The sequence below is a fragment of the Primulina huaijiensis genome, chromosome 8, assembly GCF_012295235.1.
Source record: "Primulina huaijiensis isolate GDHJ02 chromosome 8, ASM1229523v2, whole genome shotgun sequence".
Classification (NCBI taxonomy): Eukaryota; Viridiplantae; Streptophyta; class Magnoliopsida; order Lamiales; family Gesneriaceae; genus Primulina; species Primulina huaijiensis.
In genome coordinates, this window is record NC_133313.1 from 6409170 (window position 1) to 6430929 (window position 21760).

At 36.3% G+C, this 21760-nt stretch overlaps 1 pseudogene; it reads right to left on the reverse strand.

The window, feature by feature from the left end:
- Positions 1-899: 899 nt before the first annotated feature.
- LOC140982034 (protein ANTAGONIST OF LIKE HETEROCHROMATIN PROTEIN 1-like) lies at positions 900-15742 on the reverse strand (annotated as a pseudogene).
- Positions 15743-21760: the final 6018 nt, after the last annotated feature.

Below are 21760 nucleotides of genomic sequence, written 5' to 3' on the forward strand. Positions count from 1 at the left end.
TCCTTCACTTTCATTGAAGAAAACAGCAGGCCGAACAAAGACTTTTACCCTGTCGCCGACATGTACTACAAAGAACTAATGAAAGCATTTAACAACCAAGAAACGTGGCTGTATTGCAGAGAGTAGCTCAATGAAGAAGCGTGTTACAACATATAATTGTGTACCTGTTGTTATTGTCGAAACATCGGACGACTCAAGTGGCTAAACATGTTACTTTCTTCCTTAAGTGATGCGGTCTTGCAACCACCATTTTTTTATTTTTGATTGTTTTATAGTTGTATATATGTACTCGACGGCTAGGTGGGCAAGACTAGTTTGGTTTTCTGGTGTTGTACAATGGGTTGTGTATGAACAATTATTAGTACGTTTTGATGCTTAAGCTTCATTAATTTGTAATGAACTTATGATATTTAGCTTTATATCTCAGATAATTTTGTGTAATTAACAAATTTCCAGCCCAACATAATTGTTTGATGCAAGAGTGCATGTTTACGAAATTGAAAGAAACAACTTCAGTATAATGTGTGGCTTGTGATTAAACATAATTTCAGAAACTGTAAGGTACATTATTTTATATCATTACTTTAAAAAAATTCTTATTGAAAAAAAAAAGTTAGTTATTATAAACATAATGTCAGAAATTGAAAGAAAACCTATAAAAAAAGTGATTATTAAACGATTGGTCATTTAATAATAGTGAACATATTTCATATTAATTTAACTAGAAAATTAAATTATGAGAACACATAGTAAACAATAGTGTGATTGTTTTACACTTCTTAACAAATTTGGGACCTCTTATCAAACATACAAATACAACTTGATCAAAAGTTAATTCACAACAAGAAATAAGTCAACAAAAGTCATGGAAAGTTTTACGTGCACACAAGTTCATTACTTCAAAAAAATGATTGCATGGAAACTTAATATTACCCCAAAAGTGCCGCATGTAAAGGCATAGCTTCAACCTCATCTTAGCAACCGTCTCGCTAAGCTCAATCTTCCGGCATCACCCAAACGTAAAATCAGTGATAACTTGGCAGGGTTGTCCACCAATAACTCAATAACAATAACTTTCTCATCTTCGTTCAACTCGGGAATTGTTTCCATGACCTTTAACACATTTTCTTGTGCATTGCGCGCATCTTGTCATCATCCGCTTCTTTTTCTGTTGCCAATTGTTTGATAAGGTCCGTCATTGTATCTTTCGTGATGATGGCGAAATTATTTATGGCTTCCACTATCGCATCATCAGCATCATCCACCTGCTTTCGTTTCTTACCCTTCGACTTTGCAGTTGATGTTGGTCGCGAGGATGGTGTTAGAGACACAGACATTGACTCAGCAGCTCCCTCGTCAACAAAAAACAATTCTTCGAGGCTCATACCTATATTGTTTGGTACTTCATGTGTCATTGTAAGGACCTCTTGAACTGCTGCATTAAAATGTTCAGGTTTGTCTCCGGTAGCCCGATCATTACCAAAGATTTCGCACCAATCATGGTAATAGATCCACCTTTTGTGTCTCATTGATCGTACATTGTTTTCTGTCTAAGAATTTTATAAACAATATACTGAGCTGCATACTTTTTGTAAAGAACAAAAGTCGAGAATATCTCGAACAAAAAATACCTTAATTAGTGCTTCCCATATGTCGTTTGAAGCTTCAATGGTCTTCTCTATGTTGTACCATCCGACTCCACTTTTACTTAATATTGTCACCAAATATCCGTACAATTTCTTCCACACATGAACTTTGGAGTTAATATGTGGGTTGTCACGTAAGTTTGTGTTAGGGAATGCAACTTTCATACGATTTTCAAGAAGAGATAAATAGTCTGGCCGAAATCCATTGTCGCTCTTCCAACCTTCTATGGAAGCCTCTTTCAGTGCTTGTATAAAAAACTTTTCTTCACGTTCACTCCAACTACGTCTTGTCTTATCTGCTTTTTGGCTTTGCTAACACAACTCTCCGAAGTTTCTCCACTTTCCATAATTAAGATGTTGCCACTGCCGTTGTTCTATTCCTGCAAATAATACAGACCACTAGTTAAGCATGTAAAAAGAAGTTCAATGACTGACAATCACATTTTGTAATAACGAAAAAGAACAACATTATTACGGTAGAATTAATCAAAACAAAATAACATAAAATGCAATCATGTTCTCAACATTTAAAAGTAATGAACATCAAATGCCACAAGTACATCTCTTCAAAAGTTCAAACGAAATAAGTACACAAATCCGAATGTTTTAGTTCAAATTGTTCCACATCGACATTGCGAGGTTCTCCCTCCACGTAACCCACTCATCCGAAGATTCCAAGCTGTTGATGAAATCATCTTGTGTCTCATTGGCCGGACTTACTACATCATCATTCAATTCCTCAATTGGATCATCGGGCATTTTAGACCTGATGAAGTTATGCAACAACATACATGCCATTATGATTCCGTTTTATGTCTTCAATGGATAGAACGAAGGACTTCGAAGTATGGCCCATATTTTTTTCAACAAACCAAAGGCTCTTTCGATTACGTTTCGGGCTTGCGAGTGTCTCCAGTTAAATAACTCCTTATAATTATGTGGGCCATTTTCACGGTTTCCCCAAGCATCCCTATGATACCGTACTCGCCTGTACGGAGTCAAGAATCCCTCGACATTGGCATATCCATTGTCACATAGGTAATAACAACCTGAAAATAATAATCTTGTTATTATGTCATTAACATTATGTAGAGGCCCGTATTTCGTATTTGTAAATTTACGGAATTATTTAAAAATTTTCTCTCTAAATAAATAACATGCCTCATTCATAAAATAAACTGATAAAAAGATTTAATGTTAAAATAGCAGCGGAAGTAAATGTTGTTTTCAAACCACAACTTAAAAATATTTCAACAAGGTAAAAATGAGTTTGAGCATAAAAAGATAAATAAACTGAAGCATGAGGTCCTCGGATTCCTACTACTGCTGACCCAAGCTGGCTCACTGGTCCCCGTCCTCGGTCCCGACCTCATTAGTACCTACAACAATCAAGTCTAGTGAGTCTAAAGACTCAGCATGCATATATCGTGAATAACAAATAAATATCATAAAATCGCATGCAAAGTAAAAATATCATATCGTAAAGCGTAACGTGAAAATCGTGTCATGAGTAATTATAAATACGTGCATATCTGAAAAATTGTACGTAAAATGTTTGCTCGATAGAGCCCTGTCACAAAATAGCATATCATAATTTTTCTGTAGAGATAATGTTCTACGCAAGTGGCCCGTAACATATCATGAACGTAAGCGCCTGATCAGACCCGTAAAACAAAAGAATACGCTGATGGGCCGGGGGTTGAGATATCTATGTGATATTCGTCTAAAAAGCCTTTTTTTTAAGGCATAATATTGAGAATGCTCGTTGAATGAGCAAAAATTCTGTTTTTAGTACTGTTCGGGTTTTTTGTTTGATCAGGCGACACCCGGATTTGAACCCAATTGGTAATATATCTACGATCTGGGCAGTAGAGATCATCACAGCCATTGGACTCGATATCCGTACCCATACATAATCATAAACCAGTTGTAAGTCACCGGGTGAAGCAATCCCATAAGCGTAAGGTGGCCACAAAACATATCGCATATATCTCAAAAATAAACATTTTATATTTTATGCACGTAATATAATTATAATCCTGTTTTATCGAATGAGTTGGATCGTTCCCAGGCTTGTTACGACCTAATTCTAACGTAAGAAACATGCAAATAATCTCAACTTGACCAACACTTCATAACCGAACCAAAAACGAGACAATTACGCCCAACAAACTTAGTATCCAACCATGACTTCGTACCAACCCGAACCAACATCGAACCATCGTTTAGTCATGATTAAAATACACCTAAAATACTGGAAAACATAACCTTAGGGCTGTAATACACGAAAATTGTGCGTGGAGGCCAAAATCATGAAACGCTCTTTCGAGAGTCACTTTGGCACATTGCACCGTAATTTCTCGTACGACTTCTAAACTTAACCAAATCACAAACGACCAAAAACATGATCTTTCTAACTTATTTAGGTACTGTCCAGTCCAAGGCCACAGGCTAAAAGCCAACCAAGAACTCGAACATGACCTCTCAACCAAAGACAACGTTGCTGTCAAATAACGTGGCAGCAGCTGTGTTGCTTTGCTTCGTTACAAGGCTAATGGCCATTGGGGCTTGAGCCACTGACCAGAGCTACTTACCAACATCCTAAGATATGGCTTGAACCATGGCTAAGGGCCATAGGCAACCACAATCCAAGCAACCACCCAAAACAACACCACGCCCGCACCCGAGAACCATGCTGCGCACGCGTGGGGTGTAATGCCTCACTTTCTGTCTTGGTCACTCCAATGACCATATGATTGACCATGGCTTGATCTAGACATCACGAGGTATTGTGTGAACCATGACTAAGGGCTAGAAGCCAACCAAGATCCACCCAACACCATAAAATCGAAACTCACTCACCCAAAACAGAAAAAGAAACCGAGGGACACTTGTGTTGTAATGTTTCAAAAATCGATAGGACCATGAACCGAGCCTTGAAAGGCTGACTTGGTCACGTCCTAGGCATGCTAGGGAAGGGTTCTAACCATGGTTATAGGCCCTAGGCCAACCACAATCCAAACCCTCACCTTAGGCATCCAAACAACCAAAATTCGAGACACATATTGCAACTATGGGGGAAGTTGCAGTCAAGTCTCTTCCTAACATGCATGGGCTGGAACCAACCAACCAACATGATCTTAACACACCCTAGTATGTGTCTATGTGCAGCTTTGAGCGTCTGGAATCGAGCCACACCCTGAAATCACAAAAACAATTCACCCGTGAAGCATGAAATGATGGCCAAGAAATCTGTGCAGAATTTTGTTCAAGTTGCTGTCATATTTTCGGTTTTCTCCTTTTAAATCATGTATATGTAATGTTTTAAAATAATTATATGACTTGATTGAAGAGAAAAGAACAAGATATACATGCCTGAATTATGTTTAGAAGAAAACAAAATGATACGACGAATACGGCGCGGCGGAGACGGAGTTTTCAGAAGAGCCGACCTCTCCTAGTACGGTATCAGAGCCGACCTCTACAGTTGGTATCAAAGTCGACCTCTCCTAGTACGGTGTGGTTTGGGGTCAAACCAAGCGGAAGCTAGTGGGCATGTGAGGCCCGGGGCCGAACAGGGCGGGGGGTGATTCGCCGGTGCCATGAGGTTGCACGGACAATGAGCGGCTCTTAGCAGGCTTCAAGGCGGAGGGAACATGAATGAACCGATCTTACACCGGAAGGAGAGGGATTCCGAGACTGTTCAATGTAATGCACTGTACAGTTGAAGAGGGCTTAAAAGATTTGATATGTACTACTCATACCACGAAGGTGCATCTTCTTTTCGGTAGCTCATCACATAAGAACGCCAAAGTTAAGCGTGCTTGACTTGGGGCAATTCTGGGATTGGTGACCTCCTGGGAAGTTTCCTAGGGTGCGTGTGAGTGAGGACATAAGCACGCTGGAAAGACTCGTCTTGGTACAGTGATGACAGTCGTCGAATCTGGGGCGTTACAGATTATGTAAGCAGTAAATTTATGAAGAAAGAAATAACAATGTTTGCAACCAATATTTAAAAAATAAAACTCACACACAACAGTTAATTATAAAAAAATCATAGTAACAAAACCTCTTGGAATTTTCAGTGTCTCATCACGAGTCAATGCATCTTTAAGAACTCTAGCATCTGCTGCAGATCCCTCCCACCCCGTAAGTGCATATATAAACTTCATGTCCCGGTCGCAAACCCCAAGAACGTTGACTGCAATAGTACCTTTTCTTGTTCTATATCGTGCCTTGTCCATGGTAGGTACATGTACACTTATATACGTTCCGTCCAAAGCACCAAGACATCCCTGTCCAATTTATGAATAATAAGTTAATATCAATGTAACTATCACAATATTCATACATGAGTAGTTCAAATGTTTATTTTGTACAAGTAGTTAACAATGGTTTGAGCTTACCTTGAATCATTTCCAAGATTCGTTGGTGCAAGCATCATCGACAGAGGATGCTTTCACCAGTAGTATAGGATGTAACATGAGAATTAATCGGAGCACTTGATGGAAATGGGTGCTGATTGTATGGCCACTACGTACATAGTCATGACCAACAAGTCGAGTTTTCTTGTGATGAGCCAATATAGACAGAAACATGGTGACCTTCTCTTCAATACGAACATATCTAGACTCAACTAGTCATCCAACATTAGTTAGCAAGTAACACAATCGTGCAAATGCATTCCTATTCATTCGCAAGTTCACCACACATTGAACATCTCCTATTTCAAAGTCGTTTCGCACGTAACTTCAATCGATGTCGTCTCAAGAGTAACATAATCAAGAAAGATCGACACATGATTTGGTTAAGCATCACAAAAAGTAAAATGTGTCTACGCACAATGGTCATCTGTCGAAGATACTTCAAAAAAAGTTCTAATTTAAATGTTTTTAAAAATGCATTTACAAATACCTAATAGAATTTCATATATTGTAAACAAAGACAGTATTGTAGGGTGAACAACAAATTTTTTGTTTTTCAAGGCTTATTAAAAAATACATCCAATTATATTTCAAAACAAATTTTAATTCACTACAAAACACAGTTCTTTCTTTACTATTAACAAAATCCATTATTTAAAATTCGATTATTACACGCACATCTAGCACAGTGTTTTAAGTAATAAATTGACATATGATTATTCAGATTTGGTCTTCGATTGTAATGAAATAACATTGATGAAATCGAAAAACAAGCGCGGCATAAGAATAATATTACAAAGGAAAGATACAACGGTTTCGTCAAATACAGAAAATACAAACACAAAAGAAGACAATATTGAATTAAACTATGTCAACCCAAACTAGAAACAAAACATATTTTTTGCAGAAACCATAAACAGAAAGAAAAGTCATTTACTGACACAGTGAAAGCCTCCTCAGATTTCTGCAAAATTTTGCAACTTACATCCGAAAATTTAACCTTACAAAACTTAATTTTGACAACAGCTTCTGCAAATTCAAGTGTGAAATAAAGAATTTCAACACTAATTACATGATTTCAGAAGATTTCTCCGCAGACAGCAAATACCTAAGTCACTCCCCTTTCTTCCTTCGTACGTTGTTGTTTAGTTGGAGGAAGACTCTGTTTTTGGGCTTCTTGGTTGGAAGAAAAGGTATTATAGGAAAAGCCACGTTTGATAGAAAGAATGACTATTAATATTGGCCTGTGACATGAGTTTATTTTAACCAGGCTAGTACAATATAGTCCATTGGAGAATAGATTGGGTGAGTTTAATTAAAAATGTACCAAACATTGGATAAGCATGAAAAAAAACACAAACCTACTTAATCCATGCTACCAAACGTTGCGTAAAAGATTTTACCTAGGTCCACCTCATGAACATAAATTCATAAAAACACCCACAAACGCCTTAAACTTCATTTCTCAGTTAAGCAAGCTAAAGAGCTGCAACATGAATTTATAATTTCCCGATTAAACTCGAACCTTGTATTTATAATCTCCTGGTTCATCTATTACATTATGTTTTAACCAAAAACATTTTATTATTTCTTAGAATTCCAAAACTTAAATAAATTTTTTGTTATCTCATATTGAATCCGAGTTAAAAACAAATATAGATTATATCATAGTAAGGTGATGATTTAGCACAAATAATTTAGCATGTCATACAAGCTAAACTATGTATTATTTATTTTTAAATTAAAAATAAAAATAAAAAACATAAATTAAACTTACAAATTTGTACACCAAAAGCTTGAAACTTTTAATCAACGGTTGAAGAAAGGTTCTTATTATTATATTACTATTATTAATTTATTATTTTCGTTATGTTGTTTTTTCTATTTGGCACTATTTTTTTTATAAATGATGATGTATAAATTCATTACATATTTTTATTTCGTCAAAGTTTAGTTCAAATTATAAAAAAGATTATAGTTATAAATTATTATATTATATATGTAAATTCATTTATCATTCATATATCATACATCATTTATCATCTCATTCACGAACAAAACAATGTTTGATTGATTATTATTAACATATTTTATGTTTATTATTATAATTAAAATTTTTGATCATTGTTATCTCAATTGCTATATTAAGTTGCAACCACTGACGAAGCACCTGTCAGGACCATTGTTTGAGAAGTAACGCGAAGCAATGAGTCTAAGATCTATAGGTAGTTGGGTATAGGGCAAGTGAGAGATTGTTAGAGTAGGTACTCGGCAAGCCAAATTGTGGCTCGAGCTTTATTGACTCTAATGTAAACCAATCTTTATTTTAATAATATTTTACGATTTTATTCGATTATGGCATTATACTTTATATGTATACCCACGCAAGCTGCATAGATAAAGTCTTTGAATATACAATAGATACCATGAGGTCTGCGTCGCAACGTAAGATCATCAAATTCATTAGGAAATGTACCGTATATTCTAAACAGGTTCTTAGTCGAATCAACCGTCTAAAACAAGGATAAAGGTTGCTCGAGCTTGAGACTAGCATATGTGATGTAAACGTCTTGTTTCATTGGCAAGGGCATAGAGATGTCCATTCACACAGATGTGTGATCATATGATGATGTACTGAACAACCCTCTATCGACTATCCAAGTGGTTACAACTTATCGAGTAGAATATTCTGTAGTTATGGTCGTACACCATTAGTCCTTTGACCCGGGACAATGTAGGGGCTATACGTACTAGCATGCACTTTGATCCGTTTACCGACTCCATCGAAGGTCATCGGGTGGCAATGTTGGGCGTAGTTTCAAAATACATAGGAGCAAATGCATTGTAGTCGGGGATTCACCGTTCTCCTACGGGTGAAGATATCCTATGTAATCTGATGAGTTAATAGTGCAAGGAGTCTCTGGCCAGAGCAAGAAATGTGCTTTAGAGAAAGGTGTTTTCCTAGTTGCACATATCATGACACTATTAGTACTCAAAGATAAATCGCATCGTTGTCGAATTCATATGCAACTCCTGATATATCAATGGTTTCAAATTCGATCAGGATATATGCAAGGTCCAGGAAATTTGATCTACGTAACCTGAATGCATGCAATCTATGGTTTTATTTTAAAATATGTGTTTAATGATATTTATGCATTTAATGCATAATTATTGCATGATTAAGGTTTATTTCATGATTATTTTAAAGTTTCATGCATTAGGTGTATTTCGTGCTCGAACGAAGAACGGAGACCGGGGATTATCAGGAAAAATATTTTTATTGAATGATTAATTTTAATTTATTAATTTGAAGTGTTTTAAGGGTATTTTTTGGAAATTGAGCCATGGTGGGTATTTTTACTCGTCGGGTCATATTTTTAATCGGTACGCAAATTTAATCGAATTAGAGGACTTTTTGAGAACTCGGGCAATATTTTCAAAAATATACCTAAACGAAATATTTTTCGGGAGCGTTTTTGGGCTTGATGGGTTTTTTTAATGCTTAATAGGCTCAAAACCATTTTTAATCATTTTAAAATTTATATTAAACCCATTATTGCATGTTTTATTTATTTAAATCCTACCCTAGCAAACCCTAACCCTATTCCCTACTAGTGGCCGCCCTCCCTCCCCATCAACAGCCTCTCCCTCACCTTTTTACAGCAGCAACCAGCCCCCATCGATATTCCTTCATTATTTCTCAAGAAGGTTTCCTTCCTGCTCCTCTGTTGCTTCCCCGACGCGCATTTCTTCGAGTTTGTGAGAATTTACACGACAAGGCACGCCTTGTATCCCATTTCTCATCATTCACATTGTATATGTTGCCATGTGTGTGTCGTGTATGTTGAATATGTGAGCTTTGCACATTAAATTTTTTTATGCTTCGGTTGTCTTGATTTTGGAAAGGGGACTGCCGAAGGGGTTGCTAAGGGGCTGAGCATGTCAAGGATTAAGCGACTTAAGTGCTGGTGTTGAGTGTCCCTCAAATCATGCAAGAGTCGATCGAGTTTAGGGTAATTTTGGGGTGTTGGCGGCTAGATCGGGCAAGGGAGAGAGGATCGGCTGCAGAGGATTAGAACTGAGCCATGGTCCAGTCCCTAATGGGCCTGAGACGGGGCTCATGATGGCTCAACCACGGCTTGTCACACTTTAGGGGTCGATCGTGGTGCATGAAGTCGAGGGGTGGTCGGGTGGTTTTTTCTTGTGTCGAGTGTCCTTTCACGTCCGAAGTCACGGGCTGAATGCACGACTAGGTTGTCCAGCAGGGTGCCCTAGGTATGTTTTTGTCTCTAAGAGACGTTGGTTCAAGGCTTGGTCGGGTTGGCTAGGTCTAGGAGCGAGTTATGGAAAGTTGGTGCACTAGGGATTTGGCTTGCTTGTGCGTCATAATTTCCAGCAGCTTTCGGTTTTAATTTTGGGGTCACAAGTGATCTGGAATTATTGGTTTAGGGGCTGGTCTAGTGGAGTTAAGTCATGGTTTGAGTTGGGAAAATTTTGGTTAAGTTCCGAGTTGATTCGGGTTAAAACAAGACCTCGGTCCATGTTTTAAAACGAATCATGTAAGTTTTGAATCGAGCTCGAGTTTACGTCTAAGAAATGCTTATAAATATGTTTTGGGATGTTTTAAGAGTTTGGTAAGCTTCGGGTCGAAATTTAGAGGTCCATGGGTAAAAAAATGGTCATTTTGGATTTCTAGGAGAAAAATGGTCATTTTGCAACCGAGTCGAGATTTTTAGTCCTGGCAGGCCCCTAATCACGATTTATCATGTTTTTAAATGTTAATGTATCATGTTCATGATTTTTATGTAAATATGAAAATTACGTTGCATGCTTGGTTTCAAGAAAAATTTATGTATATGCATGATTTTATTAAGTGATGAATATAATGACATGTTTTGAATGATGGGAGTTGGTTGTGATAGTACGACGACACGATGACATGTAAGGTCAATGCTCAGTGGACAGGTAATGTTGTCGCTGATGTCCCCGCCGTCGGGTACCGTGGTTACACGTAGATGGATCCAGCGACTGACATGATGATACGAAAATCACAACTAATGAATGGAATTCAATTAAAAGAAATGAAAACGTATATGATGTTATGTGAGATATGTTTCGACACATATACTTTGTTATTTTTACGTTTACGCTTTAAAGATCATGAATTGTTTTTTTATTACGGTACTTTTCACTGTTGCATGTATGTATATGTACTTGGTATTAACGTTACAGGTGTTTTGAGTCTTTAGATTCACTGGGCGTGAATGATGCAGGTGAGCATGTCGATGAGGAGGCTGGAGGTGCCAAATTCTGAGTAGGCAGGGCTGGATATGCGCACATGACCTGAGGTCCATATTTTCCGCACATCACGTTTTATGAGTTTTGAGTAGACTTGATCAGTTTTATTCTCTTGTTATGATAAGTTGAGGATTCCCACGATTTTTACTTGTTTTATTATCGATGGCCGTGTCGGCAAACTTTAAACTGCAGTATTTTATTCGTCATTAGATTACGATTATTTTTAAAAACTACATATTTTTCAGCAGTCCTGCATGCTTGCATTTATGGGATTTTCATGTATTAGCTTTTAAAAAAAATTTAGTAGTATTTTTAAGTAGTATAATTTTCAATATATGTTTTGAAATGACCGTATTGTACGCTAATCATGACTAAAGGTTCTTGCAGGCACTATCAGTTATACGTAGGGGATCATGGGGCGATGCTACTAAACGCTCTTACCATGATCCGATGGATGCAATCAAAAATGAGTTCTGACATTCTTGATCAAGGAGTTGATGTAAAGAATGTGGTTAACTAGGGTAAACCCGAATAAAAATAAATGTTATTCTAAATTACATGGAGATGTGAATCCACAGCTAGTTGTATTCCTGAACCATTGAGGGTCACACAAGTATCGGATTCTGTGTTTCCGTTGAGATAATCAAATTTCAAAAAGTTGGAATTTGACGAATATAGTTTGATAGAGGTCAAACTGGATGCTTATAAAGGAGTTTATGAGCTGATTCCATAGGATAGAAGAAATGGAAGTTAGCATGATTGCTAAATAAGGAAGGAGAGTGGAACTGCCTGTTTTGTGAAGGAGTTCACTAAAACTGGCAGCAGCCCAATATGGTAAGTGAAAATTTTGACATTCGAAATTTTCGATTTTCATTATATAAACAAGACTTGTATCCTTGGTACATCGACGCTCTCGGATCATCGATCGGAGTTATAATGAGTTCGGACTCATTTATTTGGTGAATGTGGAATTTACTAATTAAATGTTGGTGCTAGTAGTGGTGACTACTAACATGTACAAATTCTCATAAATTTCTAGAGGAGTCTAAAATAAAATTAACGAAGGAGTTAATTAATAAATTAAATAATAGTTATTTAATTTAATGTACATATACATGTATATATTTTATATAGTAATATAAAATATGTGTATATGGTATTATTATATCATGTATTATTAAAAGCTAATAAATACATTATATATTAATTATAGGGGAGTTTTAATATAATGATATATGTAGAGTACTTGTGAGAGAGGGACTCTTAATTAGATTATGAGTATCAATATATATATATACACCATTAGGCCTCATTATGGGTTGTTGAAAAATTGTACACAAATCCTCTCCTCAATTAAAGCAAGTGTTCGGCCACTTCATGAAGTTGTTGGAAGGAATTTTTTGCCACAAAAGCAAATTAGATTTGCTTAATTATTGATTAAGAACCAATAAGTATGTGGTTAATTATTGATTAAGAATAAATAAGCACAAAATTTACAAAACCTTCCCACTTTGGAAAATAAACTCTCGGCCATCACAAGAATTGGTGAAGAAATATTTTCGGCCTTCCTTATTCTTCCACCGCCGCGCCGCCTTCGCTGTACCATCTTTGGATTTTGGAAATTCGGAGACTACAACCTCAACGCAAAAATCGCTTGCAATTTCTAGTACAATCCAAGCAAGGAAGATATTTTCGATCGTGAACCTGATTAGATGATCAAAGAGGAGAGTCGTTCGTAGAGATTTACAGGAATAACTAGTTTGCTGAGCACGATTCCCCTTTCGTTGCAACTCCCACTCAATGTCCTTCAGTGACTGCTCGGCTCTAAAAGTTTTGGCAACGACAGTAGTATAATCAGTAGAGTTGCTGAGCATCACATCACGTCGGATAGTCGGCCTCAAACTGAAACAACCCACTTCCATGACAATAACATTTAATAGAAATAACGTACGCGGAAGCATTTCATTTAAAAGGAAAAGTACTAAATAGCATTTACATTATAACCATTTCTTAAAACTAGCAACATTACTAGTCACAACATATTATCTATACATAATCAAAAGACAATACAAAGTTTTCCCATCATTCATTACCAAAATACATGATATTTTAAAGCTTTACATATGTTCACTCCACAACAATTTAAAGTGACATAACCAAAAAGTCTTTCCCATGGCATTTTATATGACTTCTCCCGCCTCAAACAATCCATTTCAGTCTTTTTTATCACCTGCATCACATGACATTAACTGGAATGAGAATAAACTCAGTAAATAGAAAGTTGTACGTAGAAATTACATATATATAGCTTTGGCTTAAAACATGGCTATGGCAATGGCATTTTGGCAATGACAATGAAGAATGAATCATAAGTCTCAAATCAATGTAAATGGTATCATGTCATGAATTAAAGGAAGGAAATGACAGTGCTGTGACCTGTGACCTGTGACATGTGGCAAGTATCTCTTTGATATAAATATCAAAACTGTGAGAGATACTTCATAATCATGTGATTGGCCAATGACATGCATGAATTACTATCATTCCTTGGCTTTAATTATAGGAAACTTCATTGAGGCAATACATCAAACACTTGGTAGGAACAATGAGTTACTAGCTCTTTTGTCAATGAATTCAATAGTAATCTTGGAACAATGAATATATATAACAATATACATATCAATTATATGTCAATGGAAGGAGCTAGTTAACAATAACATGGCTTGATACATATATAAATAATGTGAGCATAAGGAAGAGCTTTCACTTACTACCCACAGTCACTATGATGGCTATGATGATCTTGAATGAATACTACAACAATAATCATAATCATAATCATAAATCATCTCCAATAATCCAATGAATCATGAACCCAACTTAACCCTCAATACTCCAAACCCATATAAACTCCAAGAATAGTAAGTTCTTACCTTGAAGCTTGAAGATTTAGGTAGGAGAAACTAAGAAATATACTATAATCCTTAAATTTGAAGTGAAGAATTGAAGGGAAGAAAAACTTGAGGGAGGAAGGGTTTGATCGATCAAGGAGAAGAGAAAAGAAATTGGAAATAAGAATAAGCCATATCCAATGCAATATATAAACCTTTTAGTGCCTAAAAACGTGTTTTAAAATGGCACTTCTGCATTGATTAGCGCCGCGGCGCCATTCCTTGGCGCTGTGGTGCCTGCCCGCAGCGCTGCTTGGAACCACCTAGGCGCCAGAGCTAGGCGCTGCCACCTGCAGCGTGCTGCGAGCAACTTCCTCAAATATTGCTCCAGAAATGCCTTTTTCCTTCATAATTAGGAAAAGTGGTAAACATGAAAGTTGTATTTCTATGTCTTGGCTTAAATCTCCAATTGGCTTCATGTCATTTGAAGTTTTGAGTAAAAAGTTATGCTCATTCTCCCAACATGTGTCAGTGCAAGAACAACGATACACACGACACACTTCGGGCCACTTTTGGCTCGTCTTCCCTAATGACTTGAACAAAACTCAAAACATAAAAGTTATAGCATTATATCTTATCTTTCTAATGAAAGTAGCCTCACATCAATTGGATCAATATACAAAATATTATGCTAAAAATCACAACTATTGCCGCATTTTTCATATTGTTTATGCACTTCCATTTCCTATTTGGCTCAAGATCAACTTTCTATTCTACCCATTCATTACCATTCTCAATCACAATTATATAACATAACTCCAACAACTATTCCAATAAACATAACCATAACCATTCTAATCTCATTTCAATAAACAACACCATAAACAATAACCCTTTAACATAATCTCAACCATTAAATTATAAAACATGATCATAACAATAATAAACCATAGAGATTAACATGATAAAGGTTGGGCTATTACACAAACCATCTACGAAGTGTCGTAATTTTTCTGTAGCATCATTGGCAATCAAGGGCACAAAGTGACACCCCCTATCAAACTTCTGCACGAACATCATATGTGAAATATTTATTATAGAACACCCTCTTGAAATCCTCCCATGTCAAAGTCGCTAAATTCACTCCTCGCTCCGCTCTCTCCCACCATAAATAGATGGTACAACGAACTCAATCAGCGTCTGCCATCTCCATGTAACGAAAAATAGCCTCCAAAGATCGAATCCATCTCTAAAAAATGAATGGATCAGTAGTGCCATGAAAATCCTCGGGGTTCATCATCCTAAAACGCTCATATGCAGCCTCCGATCTAACCCTCGCTCCATTTCCTACGTGTTGCTCTAGTAAACGTGACATACCGGCTAGTACACGTGTCCTAGCATCTTGATTAGGTGGAGGCTGTGGAATCTCCTCCTCATGTCTAACCTCATCATTCCTACGCAAAATCCTTCTAGGAGGCATTTTTGTACACGTCTTCCAACCACGAAACCAACATGCATTTAAAATTTTTCATGCAGCATGCAACTAACATTTATATCATGCATCATAAAAGCATTTAAAAGAATTTTAGCATACAAAATATAAGGCTTTAAAACTCACATATTTGATGCGTGACTTCTTGAGCTTCTCGGAGTGACAGTACACAAGCTTTTGGGGATCCTTGGCTCTGATACCAACTGAAACGACCTCGACCTTTTTTTAAAAAAATAATAAACTCAAAAATTCCAAATAAAATAAACTTAACATTTTCATAAATCATAATAATTTAACATTTGAAATCTCATGTGCATAAAAATATCCCTAAATCATCAACTAACCACAAATCCTATGTCGACCTTTAAAAAGATCAACTAACATAAAATTAAAGCATAAAAATATCTCTAATAAATTTGTTAATATAAATCTTCATCTATCAAGCTAGTGCGGAAAATGAATGTCCCTCGGGAGTGTACTGCCGCACTCGATCCACTCAAGCGTCAGTGCCTCTTCATATCAACAAATCATGTGTCATTCAAAACTAGTATGTCTAATGACTCGACACGTCCTAAACATGAATAGCAAATAATACATATACAATCACATGCATTAAAAATCATATTTTTATTTAAAATAGCTTGAAGCATAAATAAAATATAAAATCGTAAAATCATTTTAATCGTAAAGCTTTCAAACGTTTATCATTTTAGGTGAAGTTTGATCCTTGAAAGCGACTAGCTTTTATCCTCCAGTCGACTGATCAGTCTTCAGCTCCACATGGCCCAAGGGGGCGGACAGTAGGCTCCACCATGAAAAATACAATCGTCGGGCTCCCTCTAGGGCTTTTTCCAGTAAACGGGCTCCTTCTGGGGCCTTTTCCCTCATGACGTCTCCACAAATTTGTAAGTTCACCGTTCTTTTTTAAAATGGATCCCCCCTCATATCATATATCATTTGTCACAGTTAATTCACATCCCTCAAAATATTTTTTCTTTTCTTTTAAAAGCATAAAATGTCATGACTTTTCAAAAATAGCATTTTTAACAGTAAAAATTGCACAACTTTACCATAAATCATAAAATATCATATTTTCATCAAAATCATCATTTTAAATCATTTAACATGCATTATGATCCTTCGGGATATTGCCAAGCTTTTACGTATTACCCAAGTGTAAAATGATCGTGTTGCCCCTAGACGTAAAAATTCTCGTTTTTGACTTTTTCTTACTTTTAATGACACGAACTTATCCCAAATAATTATTTAAGCTTAAATCTAATTTTTTATTATTTTATTCAGTTTAATTCGAGACTTTTCAATTAATTATTTAATTAACGATTTGTGAGACGTTTAAATCCCGAAAAAATTCAAAACTTAATATTTTCTTCTCAAATTTTAAACATAGACTTTTTATTACCTAAACTACCCTTGTGAGCCATGAACAACCCCCATGGACCCATGGCTCCAAATTTTATTCATTAAATTCGAAATATTGACCCTTTATTGAACCCACAGAGCCATCTCCCAATTTCGTCGAGCCACGGTCGAGCCACCCCAAGCCAGACCCTAGCCAACCCATCTAGGTACCCGCCAGACCAACCCTGACCCTTAGAACATGACCCTAGCTTGCGCACGGACCCTGAACAGAAGATGCAAAGCTGCGCGTGTGCATTCCCTTCTCGCCTAAGACTCCTAGTGACCCTACGACTCTTCTACTCGAGCCACCACTGAGCCCACCTGACCCTCACCGACCCTGGACCACGCTCAGACCCAACCAAGCCCCTGAACCCACGTTGCAAGCCACTTGAACATGAACAGCAGCCGCACGCGCCCAAGGTGTTCCCTCATGTTTTTCTCAAGCCACGTCGCACCACCCTGCACCAACCCATGACCCGAACCTTGACCACCTCCCTTGGACCCTGATGGATCAGCCTGGCTTGCCCCCAGGCCAGCCGCAAGCCTCTCCCCTCACAAACCAGCCCTTGCGTGCGTGGTGTGGGGGGGAGGGGAGTCCTAGTTCACTAGGACTTTTTCCTAGCCACTCCCTCGGACCCTAGCCGCCCTAGGACCCAACCTAGCCCTAGACTGAGACCAACACTACCCTTGAACCAGCCTTGGCCGAGCCCCAACTCGCCATGCACAGTAGCCGACCCCATGACCACCCAAGCGCACGGCCCTTCCTAGAAGACCTTAGGTGTTCTACCTTCGATCAAGTGGTTCCAGCATGTAATTTTCCTCTTAAATTTGTTCATGTTTTAATCAAAAATCATCTCTAGCTGGCAGCCTATCCCTTGGAATCATAACGTTTTCAAAACAAGCGTAAAATCATCATATTTTTGAAAATAATTGTTCTACCATAAAAATAGTCGAACACTAATATTTTTCATGCATACACAATTAAAACATGCCTAATATGATTTGAATGATGATTCAAAAAAATTAGAAAACGTGTCTTTGCGTTTAAAACGTTCGAATATTCAATCGTCGGCGAGGGTGCGAAGATGGACGACCGGACGACGAAGAATCCTAGATTTTCCTCCTTCTCTTATTTTAGAAAATTAGTGTGTGCAAGTGTGTGTTTTTCGGCTGATATGGTGCTCTCAAAAGCCTAGGTAACATATTTATAGATTTACTTTTGCATGCTAATGAGCTTTGGTTTTGGGCCTCCAAGTATAGGAGCAATTGGGCCTATTTAATTTAATTAAATTGGGTCCAATAACTCTTAATTAACTAAAACATAAAAGTTTATAAAATTTAGTTTCCAAAAAGAATAATTTTGATCTTTGAAAAACTCATCTTTTACCCAAAACCGGCTTTCCGGAAAAAATCGAGCTCGACTCATAAAATAACTCGAACTCCAACATTTTTAGAAAAATAAAATCATTTTTAATCATATTTGGAAGCCTTGAAAATATTTAATGAAAAATAAATATTCTTGTCTTGGTCGTCTCCGGTCTCCTTTCCCCTGCCTATTATCGAATATTCGGGTAAAATCTTTCAATTTCATGAAACCATGTCATATAATCATTTAATAAATATCAAGTAAGCATTTAAAATCAATTAAATAAAATAATTAAGCAATTAAAATAATTTGCATGCATGTGGTTTACGTACGTTGGTTTTTCGGATGTTACATAAGTAGCCAATGAAGAGACTAAACAGGAATCGAGGATGCTGAAGGTATATATGTTTGCGGTTCATAGGCCATGGTTAATTTTTTTTGAACTGTGTTTTCTTTCTCTTAAAACAAAACTATCATACACTACTCTATAAACTCCTATATAATATTTTGTCCATTTTCGCATTTCCATACAAAATCATTATATTTATATCAACTTTATATCACTCCGAAATACATGATTATGATGTTATATTCTTACACAATACATCATATTTTAAAATTTCAAATACAACTTGGGGTATTAAAGAAATTATATACATAAGATGATAATACTCAATACATTCTTGCATGAGATGATGTCATCAGAAAATTTATATGTTATAAAACTGAACCAAACATACATACGTCGAATCCGGATCCCCTACAGTGTTGGTAAAACAGCAAATGATGTTGTGTCCTACATGGCATTTCTTTTAATTTTTTTTAATTCTTCTCTTTTTTTTTTCATTTTTTTCCCTTTCTTTTTCTTTTTTATTTTCCCTCCATTTTTTTCCTCTTCCACAAACATTAGTGGACAGTTTTATATGAAATAATATAAACATTTTAATTCTTTTATGTTAAATTAATAATTTTACAATTAAAAATAACTATATTAAATTTTTACATGTGAAAAACCGTATCATTTTTTTCGAATTTGATGAGTATTATTAAAATTTTTTCCACTGAACAAAATTTTTAACAATATAAAACTATTAACATGTTAATGCTTAAATTAAAATTTAGAACATTTCCATCATGCAATATCAAAAACTAAAATTCAACACTACATTTCCATCAAAAATAAATAATTCATATGTTTTGAGACTTCATTTCAACTAACAATGTTAATGGGCTATTCTTTAAATAAAAAAACTACTCAAGATCATTATTAGATATATCTCCATTGAAATCTATGGCTTCAAGAGAATGGTGAGGATGATCAAATTGTGTCTACATTAAATAAGAATAAATAATATAAAATCAATTTTACCATATAAGAATTAATATTTTTTTGGCTTAAGATTTTTACCCACTAAAAAATTTCTAGATATCTTTAAAGTTCATACCATCAATAATTCAATGAAATTGAATTGACTTACAGTTGTTTGAAGACATGCATGAGGTACCGGAGGTGCTGAACAAGATACAAGTAATTCATCGTGTGTTCCGATGTCCTACAATGATTGTAAAAAATAAGAAATCTAGATAATTTTTGTTTCAAAAAAGTATTAACAGTAGTTAATTTACCTCGACTCTCAAGTTTTTTTTTCTCCGTTTTGCTTGAAATTCTACCCAACTATTCAACCTTCTTGACTTTTTCACACCATTTCTTTTCTTGAATCCTTTTGCTTGTATAATAGAAAGTCCTATCGATGATGTCCTGACACCACCATTGTTGTCTTGGCTCACTTCAGTCAAACGGATTTCCATGACTTGCTTGGTTAGATCACATACCAAATTATGCACCAAATAGAAAGTTAATGGTTGGACAGAGACTTCGGTTGCCAGTCTTACGAGCATCATACAAAGTTTTCTATATCGTCGTATACTTTCTCGTTTAGGATCTTCTTCGACTTCATTGCTCATAAAATCGTGTACCACTCCACTCCTAGCTTTTCTCGTCCATCTATTCAAGATATAATGCTCTGGTAGTTTTTTTACGTCCTGCACATCATATACTTTCACAGCATGATAACACAATAATCCAATCATCTCAAATTTTCAGAAACTACATGAAATGATCTTTGTGCTTAGATTAAATGTCACCCTCCATTCTCTTTCTTTATCAATTAGCCCGACAACATATTCAAATAATGGTTGTGTTTTATTTTTATATTTAATGTAAGCAGATGCGAACAAAACAAACTCCACTTGAAATAGATGAAAGATAGTGGGGGTATAAATTTCAGAAAGTTGACGCAACATAGGAGAACTCTCTAGCTTTAATCTCGGTAATTTTTTGCATGTCTCAAATGTTAGAGTATATGCCCTGCAAGCCAACTGTTGGCTAGGGATTTTATTGACTCAATTGAAATAAACAATCTTTATTTTAATATAATTTAACTTTTCATGGTTTCAGTTTACTTTATCTGTATACCCATGCAATCAGCATAGATAAAGTCCTTGATTATACTTTAATACAAATGAATCGTAATTCGATGTTGAAACTCATTTGTAAATACTGTATAATCTAAATTCGTTTCTAGTCGATTCAGCCGCCTAAAACATGGATAAAGTTCGCTTGAGCTCGAGACTAGCATCTATGATGTTGTGTACCGCGTTTCTTGGTAAGGGCATAGAGATGTTCAAACATGCAGATGGGTAGTCATATGATGATTATACCGAACAACCCTATCTCGGACTTTCCAAGTGGTTATAATTCATCGAGAAGATAAGTCCGTGGTTATGATTGTACATCATTAGTCCTTATGACCCGGGACAACACTGAGGTTCTATATGCTAGGGCTGTGTTTTGACTTGTTTACCGACTCCAGGAGAGTCATCAGGTGGCGAGATTGGGTACAGTTGCGACACATGTAGGAGCCAGTGCATTTTAGTCGGGGATTCACCGCTCACCTACGGGTGTGGATATCCTATGTGATCTGATGAAATAATAGTGCATGGAATCTCTGGCCAGAGTATGAGATGTACGTTGGAGAAGGAGTTCCCTAATAGTACATGTGATGCCACTATTTATATGTGTCACATAGTTATCGAATTGATATGCAACCCTCGATGAACCAATGGTTGCAGATTCGATCGGGATATATGAGATGAAGAGACCGTACTGTACGTTAATCATAATCGACTGGTTCTTGCAGGCAATATCAGTGATACCTAGG